Genomic DNA, 21,581 nt, shown 5'->3' with positions numbered 1-21,581 from the left:
TCTGCTAGTGCGTCTAGTATTAGACCCATCTAACAGTGTGTACTGTTTCCAAACTGTTATCATCCCAAAAATGTAATATTTTTTTATGGTATCAATATCCTTAATTGATGTCAACCCTGGTAAAACGTTTGTGATAATTGAGAATTGCTACCTACGTTTGTATAAATCAGAAGCAACACAGTCATTATATTAGATTGCAGCTACATTATGACAATGCATTAGGTTTATGGTCTTCAGTCCTCAGCTACACCATAAAACACAGCTCTATTCCTGAGAGTGGGCGTCTGTAGATTAATCAGCTAATGTTGGCAATGTAATAGACAACAATATTTAATCAGGTGACAGCACGGGACAGGACGCAAGCGTGACACACTAATCCTTCACACACGCACACCGCCTGCCTATAGGAACCAGACGGGGAAAGCCGCCCATCAATTCCGTTAAGCGTTGGAGAAGAGGCGGTCAAGAGAGACACGGTCAACTACTGTCACGACCTTTCACCTTAAGCCGCTCCGTGTTGTTGAGGGCTTGGTGTGTGTGTGTGTGTGTGTGTGTGTGTGTGTGTGTGTGGGGGGGGGGGGGGGGTGGTGAGTGGGCGGCAGATAAGTGGTTGCCGTCAGAGCATCTGGTGTAGAGGTATGAGCCATGGCCTCCATAATGGCCTCCATAATGTCACCTATTAGAGAGAGAGAGAGAGAGAGAGAGAGAGAGAGAGAGGGGGGTAAACTGACTACTGCACAGGACTGAGACAGTCAGGGAGTGGTGGATAAGGGAACTAGATCTCGCATGGCTACCAATCAGATATACAGGTGAAGGAGTGGATGTACTGGATGAAGACACTGAGACAGCTTGGCGTTATCCTTCCCTCTCTCTCTTTCCCCTGCAGTGTTCTCTCTCCTTCAAAGTCCCTCTCTGTAACACATGCACACACACACACACACACACACACACACCTACGAAGCACCCTTTCCACCCTCGCCCTCACTCTTTTCCTATCTTTTATCCTTCTCCTTTCCTCTCTCGCTGCTCGTCTCCCTGGCTGAATTCCCTGAGGCACACACTGAACCTTTGTTACTTAGGTGAGCAACAGCACTCCTCCAGGAGATCTAAGCCTTTACAATCCAATCAGACATTTCTCAAGCCTTCTGCCTGCCTCAAACTGGAGTGTTGGAAACTCACAGATAAAAACAGGTCATAGAAAGGGGTTCACTTCCTGTTAGGGCTGTCTTTTTTTAAACTATGATATTTTTCACATGAATTGTTGTAGTCATATTAACCCATGTAGGTCTACACATAATTTACACAATGTTGGTACAGATTCATGCAGTGTGTCTCTAATTAATGTAGAATAATAGTTACTTCCTTGTCTTTGCTTTGATTAACTAAGCAGTTGCTGTGCAAGGGCTGTAGAGGCCACATAGCTAGAATTGCTATTTATATTCTATAGAAGCCACTTACCCTCCATGTTTGAAGTTCAATGACCACGTGTGTATTGTCAATTTCATTGGAAAAACCCTCAGTTGTCTAATTGTATAGGAAAAACAAATAATAACCGCTGCACAGCTTTGAGGTTGTACTGTAGGTTGGAATACCAGAACAATACACCATGTTGTGTGTGTGTATTTTATGTCTGGGTTCATGTCGATTACATCATGTATATGTTGTTCAGGACCAAGGACAGCTCACACAGTGCTTTCTCTTGGGTGTTTACATGGTGCTATAACTTCAGCAAGATTAACTGCAGCAGGAACGTCTCAGTAGTCAACCTAACAATATTACAGTAACAGTATGCTTCATTGAGGCCCATATCTGATACTTACTAGAAATATACAGTAGAAAGCGTTATATTTTATTTCTATTTGTAACGTACTGGGTGTAGTGGGTGAGAAGTCAGGCGCAGGAAGCAGAGAGTTCAAGGTGGTGCTATATTTAATGCACAAAACGGCAAACATACGCCAACCCCACGAAACACAGGGCGCACCACAAAACAAATGCCCCAAACACGGGGACTTAAACAGTCCAGCCAAACCCAATGAAATGGGAAACACGTAACCCACAGACGTGCACACAAGTTACACAAAACAATCCCGCACAAAGAGCAGGCGGGCCTCCTGGTAAATAAAGCCTGACTAATCAGCCTAAAACACAAACAGGTGAAACCAATAAACAGAAAGGGGAAAACGGATCAGTGGCAGCTAGTAGGCCGGTGACGACGACCGCCGAGCGCCACCCGAACAGGAAGGGGAGCCCCCTTCGGTAGGAGTCGTGACACTATTCTTCCGTGAGCAAAAGGCAGAGAGAAGTCTGTGATAACCACCTATGGAAGAATAGTTGACCTGCATGGAACTCCAGGAATATACAGCATCCGTCTCAGTTGGTTAAGTTGCTGTTCCAGCAGCCTACCTCTACTTATCACTACTTATTACAGTTCAGTGGTGTCTGATTTCATTAGGTTTGTGGTGGGCCATATTTCCATTAAATAGTGGAGACTGGAGCTGGGAGGGGGTTTTGGCAGGGCTACTTCACCGCTCAGCCAACAGACGCTCTCCCTGTGTGTCCGTCTGGAGCCACACACACGTGCACATGCGCACACACGTGCACGTGCACACGCACACACACACACACACACACACACACACACACACACACACACACACACACACACACACACACACACACACACCACACACACACACACACACACACACACACACACAGTCTGCCAGGAAGAGGAGTCTATATCATCCGTTTTGCCTTCAGTGTTTGTGAACGTGTGTGTATTCGTGTTGTGAGATTGATATGAACAGTTTGCCAAGGAGCCTAACAGAGAGGATCATTTAATATGTTAAGATAGTCATCAAATGTCATGTGTATGCCTGAGTGTTCGCTTGTGTCTGTGTGCCTGCGTGTGTCTACGTGTCTATGCACGTGTGTGTGTGTGTGTGTGTGTGTTTGTGTGTGTGTGTGCATATGCAAATGCGCGTCCTACATCCATGTGCGTAATTAAAAGCCGAGCTGGGCTAAGTCTCCCAGGCAGTTTTCTGCTGCGACCCCTGACCTGGGAGAGACAGGGGGGGTCGGAGAACGCCGAGTAGATGAACTGACACACCAGGTTTCAAACACATGCCAGGCAGGCAGGTAGAGAGGCAGACAGCTTAACTGACTGATAACACTGCAGAGATTACATCTGTGAGAACGAGTGCATTACAAACAGCCCTTCTTCCTTCCCGATGATACTCTGAGTGAAATGGGGTTATGTGGGTCTGGATCCTCTTGAGTGATATTTCTGAAACGTTTTCCCTGATATGCATGAGGCTCCTCGGTGACACCTTATTTACTTCTAGATTAAATAGCTTTTTAAAGCATTATTGACACTGCTGCTCTCTGTGGATGTCAGCATTGTATGTTTTACGTCTCTAACACACTCCACTCTACCTCCGTTCACAGTACTAGACATGCAGCGCATTATAGGGGAGAGAGAGAGAGAGAGATACAGCCGTGCCTTGAAATCGACGCTTGCGGCATGACAAACACAGGCTACCCTGCAGGCGTTGCAGTGTGTTGGAGGATGAAGTCTAACACAGGGCCGTGCAGCGGAGGTGATATCCACCTGCCCTGCTGCCGTGCCGGTGTAGCTGCTGAAGCATCAGAGAGCTCTGCCTTGTTAGCGTTGTGACAGAGCCTTTGTAACACCGCCACCTGTGGCTTACTCTGTCTGCAGCACGGTCAACAAGACCCAGAAAGAGAGGGTGGGTATTACACAGAGATGTTCAGGGTCTACAAAGCACAAAACAAACTGGCCTGGTTTGTACAGTCATCTGTCTCAGCCCGAAACAGAACAGTGTCGCTATGTGCTCTGAATAGGCTACATGTGGGAGTGAGATGGAACAACAGAACAGGAAATACAGGGGAATAGTTTGAAAAGAAATGATCAAATGGAAGACAGGAGAACACAACATGATGAGGTGGAGGGGGAGAGGTTTGGAATCCAAACATTTTTGGAGATGACAGGTGATGTTCAAATGTCCTTACGTGGCTGGCACAGATCTTTAGTTCTAGGCCATGACAGTTCCAGGCTACGATATACCTAAGAAAGTGTCCAAACTTTCTTAGGTACAGCCTACATGGAGCCTTTAAAAAAAATGCCATAAACATGTAGCTAAAGTGCTTCTGTTCTAGTGAGGATTCAAATGATTAACTTTGATCGCCCAGTCTCAGTCATACTGTAATGATCATGGCAGAGCTCACTATCCACTCAATGTAAAAAAAGATAGTTGGATAGTTGGATTACCGTAGCCTTGAGCGGACATCTCATTTTTACAAGCCTTAAAGTCCTTAAAGCACATGAAGTCAAATTCACATGGACTACGTTTCAACTTTTGTTCAAACATTATATTAACATTATATATATGAAGATTACTGTCAGTGTGCAGTGGAATGGTATCTTATGCCTTAGTGGATATGGAGATGAACAACCAATTGCATCTCATCTTGTCTGTCAAACAGATTGGGTTGCAGATGTAATGCCAAGTCAGTCTTACATTTGTTACTATGTCACTTTCACAAAACCCAAAATCAACCAACCAATCAACCAACCCAGCACTAGCTTGAGCACCCACCCTGCCAACCTGAAATGACTCCTCAGTATTGCTCTGTTTCCCTGTGTGGTCTCATTAGTATGAATCTCCTGGTTTAATTAATCAGTAACAGAGTGCTTGATTCATATATTATTTCGACAGAGTGGTTGATTAGAGCGCTGTTCCCTTTAGCCCTTTTAAACTTGTTTTAATGGCTGCTGCATGCTCGTCAGGCAAAGAGAGACAAAGAGAGCCAGATAGAGTGTTTTTGTGTATGTGTTTGTGCGTGTGCGTGTGTGTGCTCGTCAGCAAGGAGCAGGAGAGGAGAGCACTCCACACTCCCTAAGAGGGCTATGATTACAACCACGCCACGTTTAGAGGGTCAGCAGTAATGTGTTGCTAAATGAAGTGTGTCCTCAAACACTGCAGCTGCTGTTGTGTTGTTGTTGTGTTTTATAAGGTCAGAATGTTGTGTAGTTTCTCTGTAGACTGGGTCAGATTTATGTTATGATGTGTTGTTGTTGTGTTTTATAAGGTCAGACGGTTGTGTAGTTTTTCTGTAGACTGGGTCAGATTTATATTATGATGTTGTTGTGTTTTATAAGGTCAGATGGTTGTTTAATTTGTCTGTAGACAGGGTCAGATGTATATTATGATGTGTTGTTGTGTTTTAAAAGGTCAGAATGTTGTGTAGTTTCTCTGTAGACTGGGTCAGATTTATATTATGATGTGTTGTTGTTGTGTTTTATAAGGTCAGAATGTTGTGTAGTTTCTCTGTTGACTGGGTCAGATTTATATTATGATGTGTTGTTGTGTTTTATACGGTCAGAATGTTGTGTAGTTTCTCTGTAGACTGGGTCAGATTTATATTATGATGTATTGTTGTGTTTAATAAGGTCAGAATGTTGTGAAGTTTCTCTGTAGACTGGGTCAGATTTATATTATGATGTGTTGTTGTGTTTTATACGGTCAGAATGTTGTGTAGTTTCTCTGTAGACTGGGTCAGATTTATATTATGATGTATTGTTGTGTTTAATAAGGTCAGAATGTTGTGTAGTTTCTCTGTTGACCGGGTCATATTTATATTATGATGTTTTGTTGTTGTGTTTTAAAAGGTCAGCATGTTGTGTAGTTTCTCTGTAGACTGGGTCAGTTTTATATTATGATGTGTTGTTGTGTTTAATAAGGTCAGAATATTGTGTAGTTTCTCTGTAGACTGGGTCAGTTTTATATTATGATGTGTTGTTGTGTTTAATAAGGTCAGAATATTGTGTAGTTTCTCTGTAGACTGGGTCAGTTTTATATTATGATGTGTTGTTGTGTTTAATAAGGTCAGAATATTGTGTAGTTTCTCTGTAGACTGGGTCAGATTTATATTATGATGTCTTGTTGTTGTGTTTTATAAGGTCAGACGGTTGTGTAGTTTCTCTGTAGACTGGGCAGATTTATATTATGATGTGTTGCTGTTATGTTTTATAAGGTCAGAATGTTGTGTAGTTTCTCTGTAGACTCGGTCAATTTTATATTATGATGTGTTGTTGTGTTTAATAAGGTCAGAATATTGTGTAGTTTCTCTGTAGACTGGGTCAGATTTATATTATGGTGTGTTGTTGTGTTTAATAAGGTCAGAATATTGTGTAGTTTCTCTGTAGACTGGGTCAGATTTATATTATGGTGTGTTGTTGTGTTTTATAAGGTCTTAATGTTGTGTAGTTTCTCTGTAGACCGGGTCAGATTTATATTATGATGTGTTGTTGTTGTGTTTTATAAGGTCAGACGTTTGTGTAGTTTCTCTGTAGACTGGGTCAGATTTATATTATGATGTGTTGCTGTTATGTTTTATAAGGTCAGAATGTTGTGAAGTTTCTCTGTAGACTGGGTCAGATTTATATTACGGTGTGTTGTTGTTGTGTTTTATAAGGTCAGACGATTGTGTAGTTCTCTGTAGACTGGTTCAGATGTATATTATGATGTGTTGTTGTTGTGTTTTATAAGGTCAGACGATTGTGTAGTTCTCTGTAGACTGGGTCAGATTTATATTATGATGTGTTGTTGTGTGTTATTAGGTCAGAATGTTGTGTAGTTTGTCTGTAGACTGGGTCAGATTTATATTATGATGTGTTGTTGTTGTGTTTTATAAGCTCAGACTGTTGTGTAGTTTCTCTGTAGACTCAGTCAGATTTATATTATGATGTGTTGTTGTGTTTTATACGCTCAGAATGTTGTGTTATTTCTCTGTAGACTGGGTCAGATTTATATTATGATGTGTTGTTGTGTTTTATACGGTCAGAATGTTGTGTAGTTTCTCTGTTGACCGGGTCATATTTATATTATGGTGTGTTGCTGTTATGTTTTATAAGGTCAGACGATTGTGTAGTTTCTCTGTAGACTGGGTCAGATTTATATTATGATGTGTTGTTATTGTGTTTTAAAAGGTCAGATGGTTGTGTATTTTTTCTGTAGACTGGGTCAGATTTATATTATGATGTGTTGTTGTTGTGTTTAATCAGGTCAGAATGTTGTGTAGTTTCTCTGTAGACTGGGTCAGATTTATATTATGATGTGTTGTTGTTGTGTTTAATAAGGTCAGAATGTTGTGTAGTTTCTCTGTAGACTGGGTCAGATTTATATTATGATGTGTTGTTGTTGTGTTTAATAAGGTCAGCATGTTGTGTAGTTTCTCTGTAGACTCAGTCAGATTTATATTATGATGTGTTGTTATTGTGTTTTAAAAGGTCAGATGGTTGTGTATTTTTTCTGTAGACTGGGTCAGATTTATATTATGATGTGTTGTTGTTGTGTTTAATCAGGTCAGAATGTTGTGTAGTTTCTCTGTAGACTGGGTCAGATTTATATTATGATGTGTTGTTGTTGTGTTTAATAAGGTCAGAATGTTGTGTAGTTTCTCTGTAGACTGGGTCAGATTTATATTATGATGTGTTGTTGTTTTGTTTTATACGGTCAGAATGTTGTGTAGTTTCTCTGTAGACTGGGTCAGTTTTATATTATGATGTATTGTTGTGTTTTATTAGGTCAGAATGTTGTGAAGTTTCTCTGTAGACTGGGTCAGATTTTTATTATGATGTGTTGTTGTTGTGTTTTATAAGGTCAGACGGTTGTGTAGTTTCTCTGTAGACTGGGCAGATTTACATTATGATGTGTTGTTGTTGTGTTTTATAAGGTCAGACGGTTGTGTAGTTTTCTGTAGACTGGGTCAGATTTATATTATGGTGTGTTGCTGTTATGTTTTATAAGGTCAAACGATTGTGTAGTTTCTCTGTAGACTCGGTCAGATTTATATTATGATGTGTTGTTGTTGTGTTTTATAAGGTCAGACGGTTGTGTAGTTTCTCTGTAGACTGGGCAGATTTATATTATGATGTGTTGTTGTTGTGTTTTATAAGGTCAGACGGTTGTGTAGTTTTCTGTAGACTGGGTCAGATTTATATTATGGTGTGTTGTTGTTGTGTTTTATAAGGTCAGACGTTTGTGTAGTTTCTCTGTAGACTGGGTCAGATTTATATTATGATATGTTGCTGTTATGTTTTATAAGCTCAGAATGTTGTGTAGTTTCTCTGTAGACTGGGTCAGATTTATATTATGATGTGTTGTTGTGTTTTATAAGGTCAGAATATTGTGTAGTTTCTCTGTAGACTGGGTCAGATTTATATTATGATGTGTTGTTGTGTTTTATAAGGTCAGAATATTGTGTAGTTTCTCTGTAGACTGGGTCAATTTTATATTATGATGTGTTGTTGTGTTTAATAAGGTCAGAATATTGTGTAGTTTCTCTGTAGACTGGGTCAGATTTATATTATGATGTGTTGCTGTTATGTTTTATAAGGTCAGAATATTGTGAAGTTTCTCTGTAGACTGGGTCAGATTTATATTATGGTGTGTTGTTGTTGTGTTTTATAAGGTCAGACGATTGTGTAGTTCTCTGTAGACTGGTTCAGATTTATATTATGATGTGTTGTTGTTGTGTTTTATAAGGTCAGACGATTGTGTAGTTCTCTGTAGACCGGGTCAGATTTATATTATGATGTGTTGTTGTGTTTTATTAGGTCAGAATGTTGTGTAGTTTGTCTGTAGACTGGGTCAGATTTATATTATGATGTGTTGTTGTTGTGTTTTATAAGCTCAGACTGTTGTGTATTTTTTCTGTAGACTGGGTCAGATTTATATTATGATGTTTTGTTGTTGTGTTTAATCAGGTCAGAATGTTGTGTAGTTTCTCTGTAGACTGGGTCAGATTTATATTATGATGTGTTGTTGTTGTGTTTAATAAGGTCAGAATGTTGTGTAGTTTCTCTGTAGACTGGGTCAGATTTATATTATGATGTGTTGTTGTTTTGTTTTATACGGTCAGAATGTTGTGTAGTTTCTCTGTAGACTGGGTCAGTTTTATATTATGATGTATTGTTGTGTTTTATTAGGTCAGAATGTTGTGAAGTTTCTCTGTAGACTGGGTCAGATTTTTATTATGATGTGTTGTTGTTGTGTTTTATAAGGTCAGACGGTTGTGTAGTTTCTCTGTAGACTGGGCAGATTTATATTATGATGTGTTGTTGTTGTGTTTTATAAGGTCAGACGGTTGTGTAGTTTTCTGTAGACTGGGTCAGATTTATATTATGGTGTGTTGCTGTTATGTTTTATAAGGTCAGACGATTGTGTAGTTCTCTGTAGACTGGGTCAGATTTATATTATGGTGTGTTGTTGTTGTGTTTTATAAGGTCAGATGGTTGTGTAGTTTCTCTCTAGACTGGGTCAGTTTTATAATATGATGTGTTGTTGTTGTGTTTTAAAAGGTCAGAATGTTGTGTAGTTTCTCTGTAGACTCGGTCAGATTTATATTATGATGTGTTGTTATTGTGTTTTAAAAGGTCAGATGGTTGTGTATTTTTTCTGTAGACTGGGTCAGATTTATATTATGATGTGTTGTTGTTGTGTTTAATAAGGTCAGAATGTTGTGTAGTTTCTCTGTAGACTGGGTCAAATTTATATTATGATGTGTTGTTGTGTTTTATATGGTCAGAATGTTGTGTAGTTTCTCTGTTGACCGGGTCATATTTATATTATGATGTTTTGTTGTTGTGTTTTAAAAGGTCAGCATGTTGTGTAGTTTCTCTGTAGACTGGGTCAGTTTTATATTATGATGTGTTGTTGTTGTGTTTTATAAGGTCAGAATGTTGTGAATTTTCTCTGTAGACTGGGTCAGATTTATATTATGATGTGTTGTTGTTTTGTTTTATAACGTCCGAATGTTGTGAAGTTTCTCTGTAGACTGGGTCAGATTTATATTATGATGTGTTGTTGTTGTGTTTATTTAGGTCAGAATGTTGTGAAGTTTCTCTGTAGACTGGGTCAGATTTATATTATGGTGTGTTGTTGTGTTTTATAAGGTCAGATTGTCGTGAAGTTTCTCTGTAGACTGGTTCAGATTTATATTATGGTGTGTTGTTGTGTTTTATTAGGTCAGAATGTTGTGTAGTTTCTCTGTAGACTGGTTCAGATTTATATTATGGTGTGTTGTTGTGTTTTATTAGGTCAGAATGTTGTGAAGTTTCTCTGTAGACTGGGTCAGATTTATATTATGATGTGTTGTTGTTGTGTTTTATAAGGTCAGATTGTCGTGAAGTTTCTCTGTAGACTGGTTCAGATTTATATTATGGTGTGTTGTTGTGTTTTATTAGGTCAGAATGTTGTGTAGTTTCTCTGTAGACTGGGTCAGATTTATATTATGATGTGTTGTTGTTGTGTTTTATATGGTCAGAATGTTGTGTAGTTTCTCTGTAGACTGGGTCAGATTTATATTATGATGTGTTGTTGTTGTGTTTTATAAGGTCAGACGTTTGTGTAGTTTCTCTGTAGACTGAGTCAGATTTATATTATGATGTGTTGCTGTTATGTTTTATAAGGTCAGAATGTCGTGAAGTTTCTCTGTAGACTGGGTCAGATTTATATTATGGTGTGTTGTTGTGTTTTATAAGGCCAGATTGTTGTGAAGTTTCTCTGTAGACTGGTTCAGATTTATATTGTGGTGTGTTGTTGTGTTTTATTAGGTCAGAATGTTGTGTAGTTTCTCTGTAGACTGGGTCAGATTTGTATTATGATGTGTTGCTGTTATGTTTTATAAGGTCAGAATGTTGTGTAGTTTCTCTGTAGACTGGGTCAGATTTATATTATGATGTGTTGTTGTTGTGTTTTATAAGGTCAGATGGTTGTGTAGTTTCTCTGTAGACTGGGTCAGTTTTATAATATGATGTGTTGTTGTTGTGTTTTAAAAGGTCAGAATGTTGTGTAGTTTCTCTGTAGACTCGGTCAGATTTATATTATGATGTGTTGTTATTGTGTTTTAAAAGGTCAGATGGTTGTGTATTTTTTCTGTAGACTGGGTCAGATTTATATTATGATGTGTTGTTGTTGTGTTTAATAAGGTCAGAATGTTGTGTAGTTTCTCTGTAGACTGGGTCAAATTTATATTATGATGTGTTGTTGTGTTTTATATGGTCAGAATGTTGTGTAGTTTCTCTGTTGACCGGGTCATATTTATATTATGATGTTTTGTTGTTGTGTTTTAAAAGGTCAGCATGTTGTGTAGTTTCTCTGTAGACTGGGTCAGTTTTATATTATGATGTGTTGTTGTGTTTAATAAGGTCAGAATATTGTGTAGTTTCTCTGTAGACTGGGTCAGTTTTATATTATGATGTGTTGTTGTGTTTAATAAGGTCAGAATATTGTGTAGTTTCTCTGTAGACTGGGTCAGTTTTATATTATGATATGTTGTTGTGTTTAATAAGGTCAGAATATTGTGTAGTTTCTCTGTAGACTGGGTCAGATTTATATTATGATGTCTTGTTGTTGTGTTTTATAAGGTCAGACGGTTGTGTAGTTTCTCTGTAGACTGGGCAGATTTATATTATGATGTGTTGCTGTTATGTTTTATAAGGTCAGAATGTTGTGTAGTTTCTCTGTAGACTCGGTCAATTTTATATTATGATGTGTTGTTGTGTTTAATAAGGTCAGAATATTGTGTAGTTTCTCTGTAGACTGGGTCAGATTTATATTATGGTGTGTTGTTGTGTTTAATAAGGTCAGAATATTGTGTAGTTTCTCTGTAGACTGGGTCAGATTTATATTATGGTGTGTTGTTGTGTTTTATAAGGTCTTAATGTTGTGTAGTTTCTCTGTAGACCGGGTCAGATTTATATTATGATGTGTTGTTGTTGTGTTTTATAAGGTCAGACGTTTGTGTAGTTTCTCTGTAGACTGGGTCAGATTTATATTATGATGTGTTGCTGTTATGTTTTATAAGGTCAGAATGTTGTGAAGTTTCTCTGTAGACTGGGTCAGATTTATATTACGGTGTGTTGTTGTTGTGTTTTATAAGGTCAGACGATTGTGTAGTTCTCTGTAGACTGGTTCAGATGTATATTATGATGTGTTGTTGTTGTGTTTTATAAGGTCAGACGATTGTGTAGTTCTCTGTAGACTGGGTCAGATTTATATTATGATGTGTTGTTGTGTGTTATTAGGTCAGAATGTTGTGTAGTTTGTCTGTAGACTGGGTCAGATTTATATTATGATGTGTTGTTGTTGTGTTTTATAAGCTCAGACTGTTGTGTAGTTTCTCTGTAGACTCAGTCAGATTTATATTATGATGTGTTGTTGTGTTTTATACGCTCAGAATGTTGTGTTATTTCTCTGTAGACTGGGTCAGATTTATATTATGATGTGTTGTTGTGTTTTATACGGTCAGAATGTTGTGTAGTTTCTCTGTTGACCGGGTCATATTTATATTATGGTGTGTTGCTGTTATGTTTTATAAGGTCAGACGATTGTGTAGTTTCTCTGTAGACTGGGTCAGATTTATATTATGATGTGTTGTTATTGTGTTTTAAAAGGTCAGATGGTTGTGTATTTTTTCTGTAGACTGGGTCAGATTTATATTATGATGTGTTGTTGTTGTGTTTAATCAGGTCAGAATGTTGTGTAGTTTCTCTGTAGACTGGGTCAGATTTATATTATGATGTGTTGTTGTTGTGTTTAATAAGGTCAGAATGTTGTGTAGTTTCTCTGTAGACTGGGTCAGATTTATATTATGATGTGTTGTTGTTGTGTTTAATAAGGTCAGCATGTTGTGTAGTTTCTCTGTAGACTCAGTCAGATTTATATTATGATGTGTTGTTATTGTGTTTTAAAAGGTCAGATGGTTGTGTATTTTTTCTGTAGACTGGGTCAGATTTATATTATGATGTGTTGTTGTTGTGTTTAATCAGGTCAGAATGTTGTGTAGTTTCTCTGTAGACTGGGTCAGATTTATATTATGATGTGTTGTTGTTGTGTTTAATAAGGTCAGAATGTTGTGTAGTTTCTCTGTAGACTGGGTCAGATTTATATTATGATGTGTTGTTGTTTTGTTTTATACGGTCAGAATGTTGTGTAGTTTCTCTGTAGACTGGGTCAGTTTTATATTATGATGTATTGTTGTGTTTTATTAGGTCAGAATGTTGTGAAGTTTCTCTGTAGACTGGGTCAGATTTTTATTATGATGTGTTGTTGTTGTGTTTTATAAGGTCAGACGGTTGTGTAGTTTCTCTGTAGACTGGGCAGATTTACATTATGATGTGTTGTTGTTGTGTTTTATAAGGTCAGACGGTTGTGTAGTTTTCTGTAGACTGGGTCAGATTTATATTATGGTGTGTTGCTGTTATGTTTTATAAGGTCAAACGATTGTGTAGTTTCTCTGTAGACTCGGTCAGATTTATATTATGATGTGTTGTTGTTGTGTTTTATAAGGTCAGACGGTTGTGTAGTTTCTCTGTAGACTGGGCAGATTTATATTATGATGTGTTGTTGTTGTGTTTTATAAGGTCAGACGGTTGTGTAGTTTTCTGTAGACTGGGTCAGATTTATATTATGGTGTGTTGTTGTTGTGTTTTATAAGGTCAGACGTTTGTGTAGTTTCTCTGTAGACTGGGTCAGATTTATATTATGATATGTTGCTGTTATGTTTTATAAGCTCAGAATGTTGTGTAGTTTCTCTGTAGACTGGGTCAGATTTATATTATGATGTGTTGTTGTGTTTTATAAGGTCAGAATATTGTGTAGTTTCTCTGTAGACTGGGTCAGATTTATATTATGATGTGTTGTTGTGTTTTATAAGGTCAGAATATTGTGTAGTTTCTCTGTAGACTGGGTCAATTTTATATTATGATGTGTTGTTGTGTTTAATAAGGTCAGAATATTGTGTAGTTTCTCTGTAGACTGGGTCAGATTTATATTATGATGTGTTGCTGTTATGTTTTATAAGGTCAGAATATTGTGAAGTTTCTCTGTAGACTGGGTCAGATTTATATTATGGTGTGTTGTTGTTGTGTTTTATAAGGTCAGACGATTGTGTAGTTCTCTGTAGACTGGTTCAGATTTATATTATGATGTGTTGTTGTTGTGTTTTATAAGGTCAGACGATTGTGTAGTTCTCTGTAGACCGGGTCAGATTTATATTATGATGTGTTGTTGTGTTTTATTAGGTCAGAATGTTGTGTAGTTTGTCTGTAGACTGGGTCAGATTTATATTATGATGTGTTGTTGTTGTGTTTTATAAGCTCAGACTGTTGTGTATTTTTTCTGTAGACTGGGTCAGATTTATATTATGATGTTTTGTTGTTGTGTTTAATCAGGTCAGAATGTTGTGTAGTTTCTCTGTAGACTGGGTCAGATTTATATTATGATGTGTTGTTGTTGTGTTTAATAAGGTCAGAATGTTGTGTAGTTTCTCTGTAGACTGGGTCAGATTTATATTATGATGTGTTGTTGTTTTGTTTTATACGGTCAGAATGTTGTGTAGTTTCTCTGTAGACTGGGTCAGTTTTATATTATGATGTATTGTTGTGTTTTATTAGGTCAGAATGTTGTGAAGTTTCTCTGTAGACTGGGTCAGATTTTTATTATGATGTGTTGTTGTTGTGTTTTATAAGGTCAGACGGTTGTGTAGTTTCTCTGTAGACTGGGCAGATTTATATTATGATGTGTTGTTGTTGTGTTTTATAAGGTCAGACGGTTGTGTAGTTTTCTGTAGACTGGGTCAGATTTATATTATGGTGTGTTGCTGTTATGTTTTATAAGGTCAGACGATTGTGTAGTTCTCTGTAGACTGGGTCAGATTTATATTATGGTGTGTTGTTGTTGTGTTTTATAAGGTCAGATGGTTGTGTAGTTTCTCTCTAGACTGGGTCAGTTTTATAATATGATGTGTTGTTGTTGTGTTTTAAAAGGTCAGAATGTTGTGTAGTTTCTCTGTAGACTCGGTCAGATTTATATTATGATGTGTTGTTATTGTGTTTTAAAAGGTCAGATGGTTGTGTATTTTTTCTGTAGACTGGGTCAGATTTATATTATGATGTGTTGTTGTTGTGTTTAATAAGGTCAGAATGTTGTGTAGTTTCTCTGTAGACTGGGTCAAATTTATATTATGATGTGTTGTTGTGTTTTATATGGTCAGAATGTTGTGTAGTTTCTCTGTTGACCGGGTCATATTTATATTATGATGTTTTGTTGTTGTGTTTTAAAAGGTCAGCATGTTGTGTAGTTTCTCTGTAGACTGGGTCAGTTTTATATTATGATGTGTTGTTGTTGTGTTTTATAAGGTCAGAATGTTGTGAATTTTCTCTGTAGACTGGGTCAGATTTATATTATGATGTGTTGTTGTTTTGTTTTATAACGTCCGAATGTTGTGAAGTTTCTCTGTAGACTGGGTCAGATTTATATTATGATGTGTTGTTGTTGTGTTTATTTAGGTCAGAATGTTGTGAAGTTTCTCTGTAGACTGGGTCAGATTTATATTATGGTGTGTTGTTGTGTTTTATAAGGTCAGATTGTCGTGAAGTTTCTCTGTAGACTGGTTCAGATTTATATTATGGTGTGTTGTTGTGTTTTATTAGGTCAGAATGTTGTGTAGTTTCTCTGTAGACTGGTTCAGATTTATATTATGGTGTGTTGTTGTGTTTTATTAGGTCAGAATGTTGTGAAGTTTCTCTGTAGACTGGGTCAGATTTATATTATGATGTGTTGTTGTTGTGTTTTATAAGGTCAGATTGTCGTGAAGTTTCTCTGTAGACTGGTTCAGATTTATATTATGGTGTGTTGTTGTGTTTTATTAGGTCAGAATGTTGTGTAGTTTCTCTGTAGACTGGGTCAGATTTATATTATGATGTGTTGTTGTTGTGTTTTATATGGTCAGAATGTTGTGTAGTTTCTCTGTAGACTGGGTCAGATTTATATTATGATGTGTTGTTGTTGTGTTTTATAAGGTCAGACGTTTGTGTAGTTTCTCTGTAGACTGAGTCAGATTTATATTATGATGTGTTGCTGTTATGTTTTATAAGGTCAGATTGTTGTGAAGTTTCTCTGTAGACTGGTTCAGATTTATATTGTGGTGTGTTGTTGTGTTTTATTAGGTCAGAATGTTGTGTAGTTTCTCTGTAGACTGGGTCAGATTTGTATTATGATGTGTTGCTGTTATGTTTTATAAGGTCAGAATGTTGTGTAGTTTCTCTGTAGACTGGGTCAGATTTATATTATGATGTGTTGTTGTTGTGTTTTATAAGGTCAGATGGTTGTGTAGTTTCTCTGTAGACTGGGTCAGTTTTATAATATGATGTGTTGTTGTTGTGTTTTAAAAGGTCAGAATGTTGTGTAGTTTCTCTGTAGACTCGGTCAGATTTATATTATGATGTGTTGTTATTGTGTTTTAAAAGGTCAGATGGTTGTGTATTTTTTCTGTAGACTGGGTCAGATTTATATTATGATGTGTTGTTGTTGTGTTTAATAAGGTCAGAATGTTGTGTAGTTTCTCTGTAGACTGGGTCAAATTTATATTATGATGTGTTGTTGTGTTTTATATGGTCAGAATGTTGTGTAGTTTCTCTGTTGACCGGGTCATATTTATATTATGATGTTTTGTTGTTGTGTTTTAAAAGGTCAGCATGTTGTGTAGTTTCTCTGTAGACTGGGTCAGTTTTATATTATGATGTGTTGTTGTTGTGTTTTATAAGGTCAGAATGTTGTGAATTTTCTCTGTAGACTGGGTCAGATTTATATTATGATGTGTTGTTGTTTTGTTTTATAACGTCAGAATGTTGTGAAGTTTCTCTGTAGACTGGGTCAGATTTATATTATGATGTGTTGTTGTTGTGTTTATTTAGGTCAGAATGTTGTGAAGTTTCTCTGTAGACTGGGTCAGATTTATATTATGGTGTGTTGTTGTGTTTTATAAGGTCAGATTGTCGTGAAGTTTCTCTGTAGACTGGTTCAGATTTATATTATGGTGTGTTGTTGTGTTTTATTAGGTCAGAATGTTGTGTAGTTTCTCTGTAGACTGGTTCAGATTTATATTATGGTGTGTTGTTGTGGTTTATTAGGTCAGAATGTTGTGAAGTTTCTCTGTAGACTGGGTCAGATTTATATTATGATGTGTTGTTGTTGTGTTTTATAAGGTCAGATTGTCGTGAAGTTTCTCTGTAGACTGGTTCAGATTTATATTATGGTGTGTTGTTGTGTTTTATTAGGTCAGAATGTTGTGTAGTTTCTCTGTAGACTGGGTCAGATTTATATTATGATGTGTTGTTGTTGTGTTTTATATGGTCAGAATGTTGTGTAGTTTCTCTGTAGACTGGGTCAGATTTATATTATGATGTGTTGTTGTTGTGTTTTATAAGGTCAGACGTTTGTGTAGTTTCTCTGTAGACTGAGTCAGATTTATATTATGATGTGTTGCTGTTATGTTTTATAAGGTCAGAATGTCGTGAAGTTTCTCTGTAGACTGGGTCAGATTTATATTATGGTGTGTTGTTGTGTTTTATAAGGCCAGATTGTTGTGAAGTTTCTCTGTAGACTGGTTCAGATTTATATTGTGGTGTGTTGTTGTGTTTTATTAGGTCAGAATGTTGTGTAGTTTCTCTGTAGACTGGGTCAGATTTGTATTATGATGTGTTGCTGTTATGTTTTATAAGGTCAGAATGTTGTGTAGTTTCTCTGTAGACTGGGTCAGATTTATATTATGATGTGTTGTTATTGTGTTTAATAAGGTCAGAATGTTGTGTAGTTTCTCTGTAGACTGGGTCAGATTTATATTATGATGTGTTGTTGTGTTTTATACGGTCAGAATGTTGTGTAGTTTCTCTGTAGACTGGGTCAGATTTATATTATGATGTGTTGTTGTTTTGTTTTATAACGTCAGAATGTTGTGAATTTTCTCTGTAGACTGGGTCAGATTTATATTATGATGTGTTGTTGTTGTGTTTAATAAGGTCAGAATGTTGTGAAGTTTCTCTGTAGACTGGGTCAGATTTATATTATGATGTGTTGTTGTTGTGTTTAATTAGGTCAGAATGTTGTGAAGTCTCTCTGTAGACTGGGTCAGATTTATATTATGGTGTGTTGTTGTGTTTTATAAGGTCAGATTGTCGTGAAGTTTCTCTGTAGACTTGTTCAGATTTTTATTATGGTGTGTTGTTGTGTTTTATTAGGTCAGAATGTTGTGTAGTTTCTCTGTAGACTGGGTCAGATTTATATTATGATGTGTTGTTGTTGTGTTTTATATGGTCAGAATGTTGTGTAGTTTCTCTGTTGACTGGGTCAGATTTATATTATGATGTGTTGTTGTTGTGTTTTATAAGGTCAGACGTTTGTGTAGTTTCTCTGTAGACTGAGTCAGATTTATATTATGATGTGTTGCTGTTATGTTTTATAAGGTCAGAATGTTGTGAAGTTTCTCTGTAGACTGGGTCAGATTTATATTATGGTGTGTTGTTGTGTTTTATAAGGCCAGATTGTTGTGAAGTTTCTCTGTAGACTGGTTCAGATTTATATTGTGGTGTGTTGTTGTGTTTTATTAGGTCAGAATGTTGTGTAGTTTCTCTGTAGACTGGGTCAGATTTGTATTATGATGTGTTGCTGTTTAATGTTTTATAAGGTCAGAATGTTGTGTAGTTTCTCTGTAGACTGGGTCAGATTTATATTATGATGTGTTGTTATTGTGTTTAATAAGGTCAGAATGTTGTGTAGTTTCTCTGTAGACTGGGTCAGATTTATATTATGATGTGTTGTTGTGTTTTATACGGTCAGAATGTTGTGTAGTTTCTCTGTAGACTGGGTCAGATTTATAATATGTGTTGTTGTGTTTTATACGGTCAGGATGTTGTGTAGTTTCTCTGTAGACTGGGTCAGATTTATATTATGATGTGTTGTTGTGTTTTATACGGTCAGAATGTTGTGTAATTTCTCTGTAGACTGGGTCAGATTTATATTATGATGTGTTGTTGTGTTTTATACGGTCAGAATGTTGTGTAGTTTCTCTGTTGACCGGGTCATATTTATATTATGGTGTGTTGCTGTTATGTTTTATAAGGTCAGATGGTTGTGTAGTTTCTCTGTAGACTGGGTCATATTTATATTATGATGTTTTGTTATTGTTTTTTAAAAGTTCAGATGGTTGTGTAGTTTCTCTGTTGACCGGGTCATATTTATATTATGATGTTTTGTTGTTGTGTTTTAAAAGGTCAGAATGTTGTGTAATTTCTCTGTAGACTGGGTCAGATTTATATTATGATGTGTTGTTGTTGTGTTTTATAAGGTCAGACGGTTGTGTAGTTTCTCTGTAGACTGGGTCAGATTTATATTATGATGTGTTGTTGTTGTGTTTTATAAGGTCAGACGGTTGTGTAGTTTCTCTGTAGGCTGGGCAGATTTATATTATGATGTGTTGTTGTTGTGTTTTATAAGGTCAGACGATTGTGTAGTTCTCTGTAGACTGGGTCAGATTTATATTATGATGTGTTGTTGTTGTGTTTTATAACGTCAGAATGTTGTGTAGTTTCTCTGTAGACTGGGTCAGATTTATATTATGATGTGTTGCTGTTATGTTTTATAAGGTCAGAATGTTGTGAAGTTTCCCTGTAGACTGGGTCAGATTTATATTATGATGTATTGTTGTGTTTTATTAGGTCAGAATGCTGTGAAGTTTCTCTGTAGACTGGGTCAGATTTATATTATGATGTGTTGTTGTTGTGTTTTATAAGGTCAGACGGTTGTGTAGTTTCTCTGTAGACTGGTTCAGATTTATATTATGAGGTATTGTTGTGTTTTATTAGGTCAGAATGCTGTGAAGTTTCTCTGTAGACTGGGTCAGATTTTTATTATGATGTGTTGTTGTTGTGTTTTATAAGGTCAGACGGTTGTGTAGTTTCTCTGTAGACTGGGTCAGATTTTTATTATGATGTGTTGTTGTTGTGTTTTATAAGGTCAGACGGTTGTGTAGTTTCTCTGTAGACTGGGCAGATTTATATTATGATGTGTTGTTGTTGTGTTTTATAAGGTCAGACGGTTGTGTAGTTTCTCTGTAGACTGGGTCAGATTTATATTATGATGTGTTGTTGTTGTGTTTTAAAAGGTCAGACGGTTGTGTAGTTTTCTGTAGACTGGGTCAGATTTATATTATGGTGTGTTGCTGTTATGTTTTATAAGGTCAGACGATTGTGTAGTTCTCTGTAGACTGGGTCAGATTTATATTATGGTGTGTTGTTATTGTGTTTTAAAAGGTCTGATGGTTGTGTATTTTTTCTGTAGACTGGGTCAGATTTATATTATGATGTGTTGTTGTTGTGTTTTATAAGGTCAGACGGTTGTGTAGTTTCTCTGTAGACTGGGTCAGATTTATATTATGATGTGTTGTTGTGTTTAATAAGGTCAGAATGTTGTGTAGTTTCTCTGTTGACCGGGTCAGATTTATATTATGATGTTTTGTTGTTGTGTTTTAAAAGGTCAGAATGTTGTGTAATTTCTCTGTAGACTGGGTCAGATTTATATTATGATGTGTTGTTGTGTTTTATACGGTCAGAATGTTTTCTAGTTTCTCTGTTGACCGGGTCATATTTATATTATGGTGTGTTGCTGTTATGTTTTATAAGGTCAGACGATTGTGTAGTTCTCTGTAGACTGGGTCAGATTTATATTATGATGTGTTGTTGTTGTGTTTTATAAGGTCAGACGGTTGTGTAGTTTTCTGTAGACTGGGTCAGATTTATATTATGTTTTGTTGTTGTGTTTTAAAAGGTCAGAATGTTGTGTAATTTCTCTGTAGACTGGGTCAGATTTATATTATGATGTGTTGTTGTTGTGTTTTAAAAGGTCAGAATGTTGTGTAGTTTCTCTGTAGACTCGGTCATATTTATATTATGATGTGTTGTTATTGTGTTTTAAAAGGTCAGATGGTTGTGTAGTTCTCTGTAGACTGGGTCAGATTTATATTATGGTGGGTTGTTGTGTTTTATTAGGTCAGAATGTTGTGTAGTTTCTCTGTAGACTGGGTCAGATTTATATTATGATGTGTTGTTGTTGTGTTTTATAAGGTCAGATGTTTGTGTAGTTTCTCTGTAGACTGGGTCAGATTTATATTATGGTGTGTTGTTGTGTTTTATAAGGTCAGATTGTTGTGAAGTTTCTCTGTAGACTGGTTCAGATTTATATTGTGGTGTGTTGTTGTGTTTTATTAGGTCAGAATGTTGTGTAGATTCTCTGTAGACTGGGTCAGATTTATATTATGATGTGTTGTTGTTGTGTTTTATAAGGTCAGACGGTTGTGTAGTTTTCTGTAGACTGGGTCAGATTTATATTATGGTGAGTTGCTGTTATGTTTTATAAGGTCAGACGATTGTGTAGTTCTCTCTAGACTGGGTCAGATTTATATTATGGTGTGTTGTTGTTGTGTTTTATAAGGTCAGAATGTTGTGTAGTTTCTCTATAGACTCGGTCAGATTTATATTATGATGTGTTGTTATTGTGTTTTAAAAGGTCAGATGGTTGTGTAGTTTGTCTGTAGACTGGGTCAGATTTATATTATGATGTGTTGTTGTTGTGTTTAATAAGGTCAGAATGTTGTGTAGTTTCTCTGTAGACTGGGTCAGATTTATATTATGATGTGTTGTTGTGTTTTATACGGTCAGA

The 21,581-nt window shown here is 36.5% G+C and overlaps 1 protein-coding gene across 12 annotated transcripts in view; it reads left to right on the top strand.

Annotated features, from left to right (window-relative positions):
* LOC110536586 (netrin-G1-like) overlaps positions 1-21,581 on the top strand; it is a 262,043-nt gene that overhangs the window by 38,222 nt on the left and 202,240 nt on the right. The window lies entirely within an intron of this gene.

Source organism: Oncorhynchus mykiss, chromosome 11 (genome assembly GCF_057628025.1).
Source record: "Oncorhynchus mykiss isolate SJ-2025 chromosome 11, ASM5762802v1, whole genome shotgun sequence".
In the NCBI taxonomy this organism is placed as follows: Eukaryota; Metazoa; Chordata; class Actinopteri; order Salmoniformes; family Salmonidae; genus Oncorhynchus; species Oncorhynchus mykiss.
The sequence above is the reverse complement of the archived record's forward strand: the minus strand, read 5'-3'. Positions and strand labels throughout refer to the sequence as shown.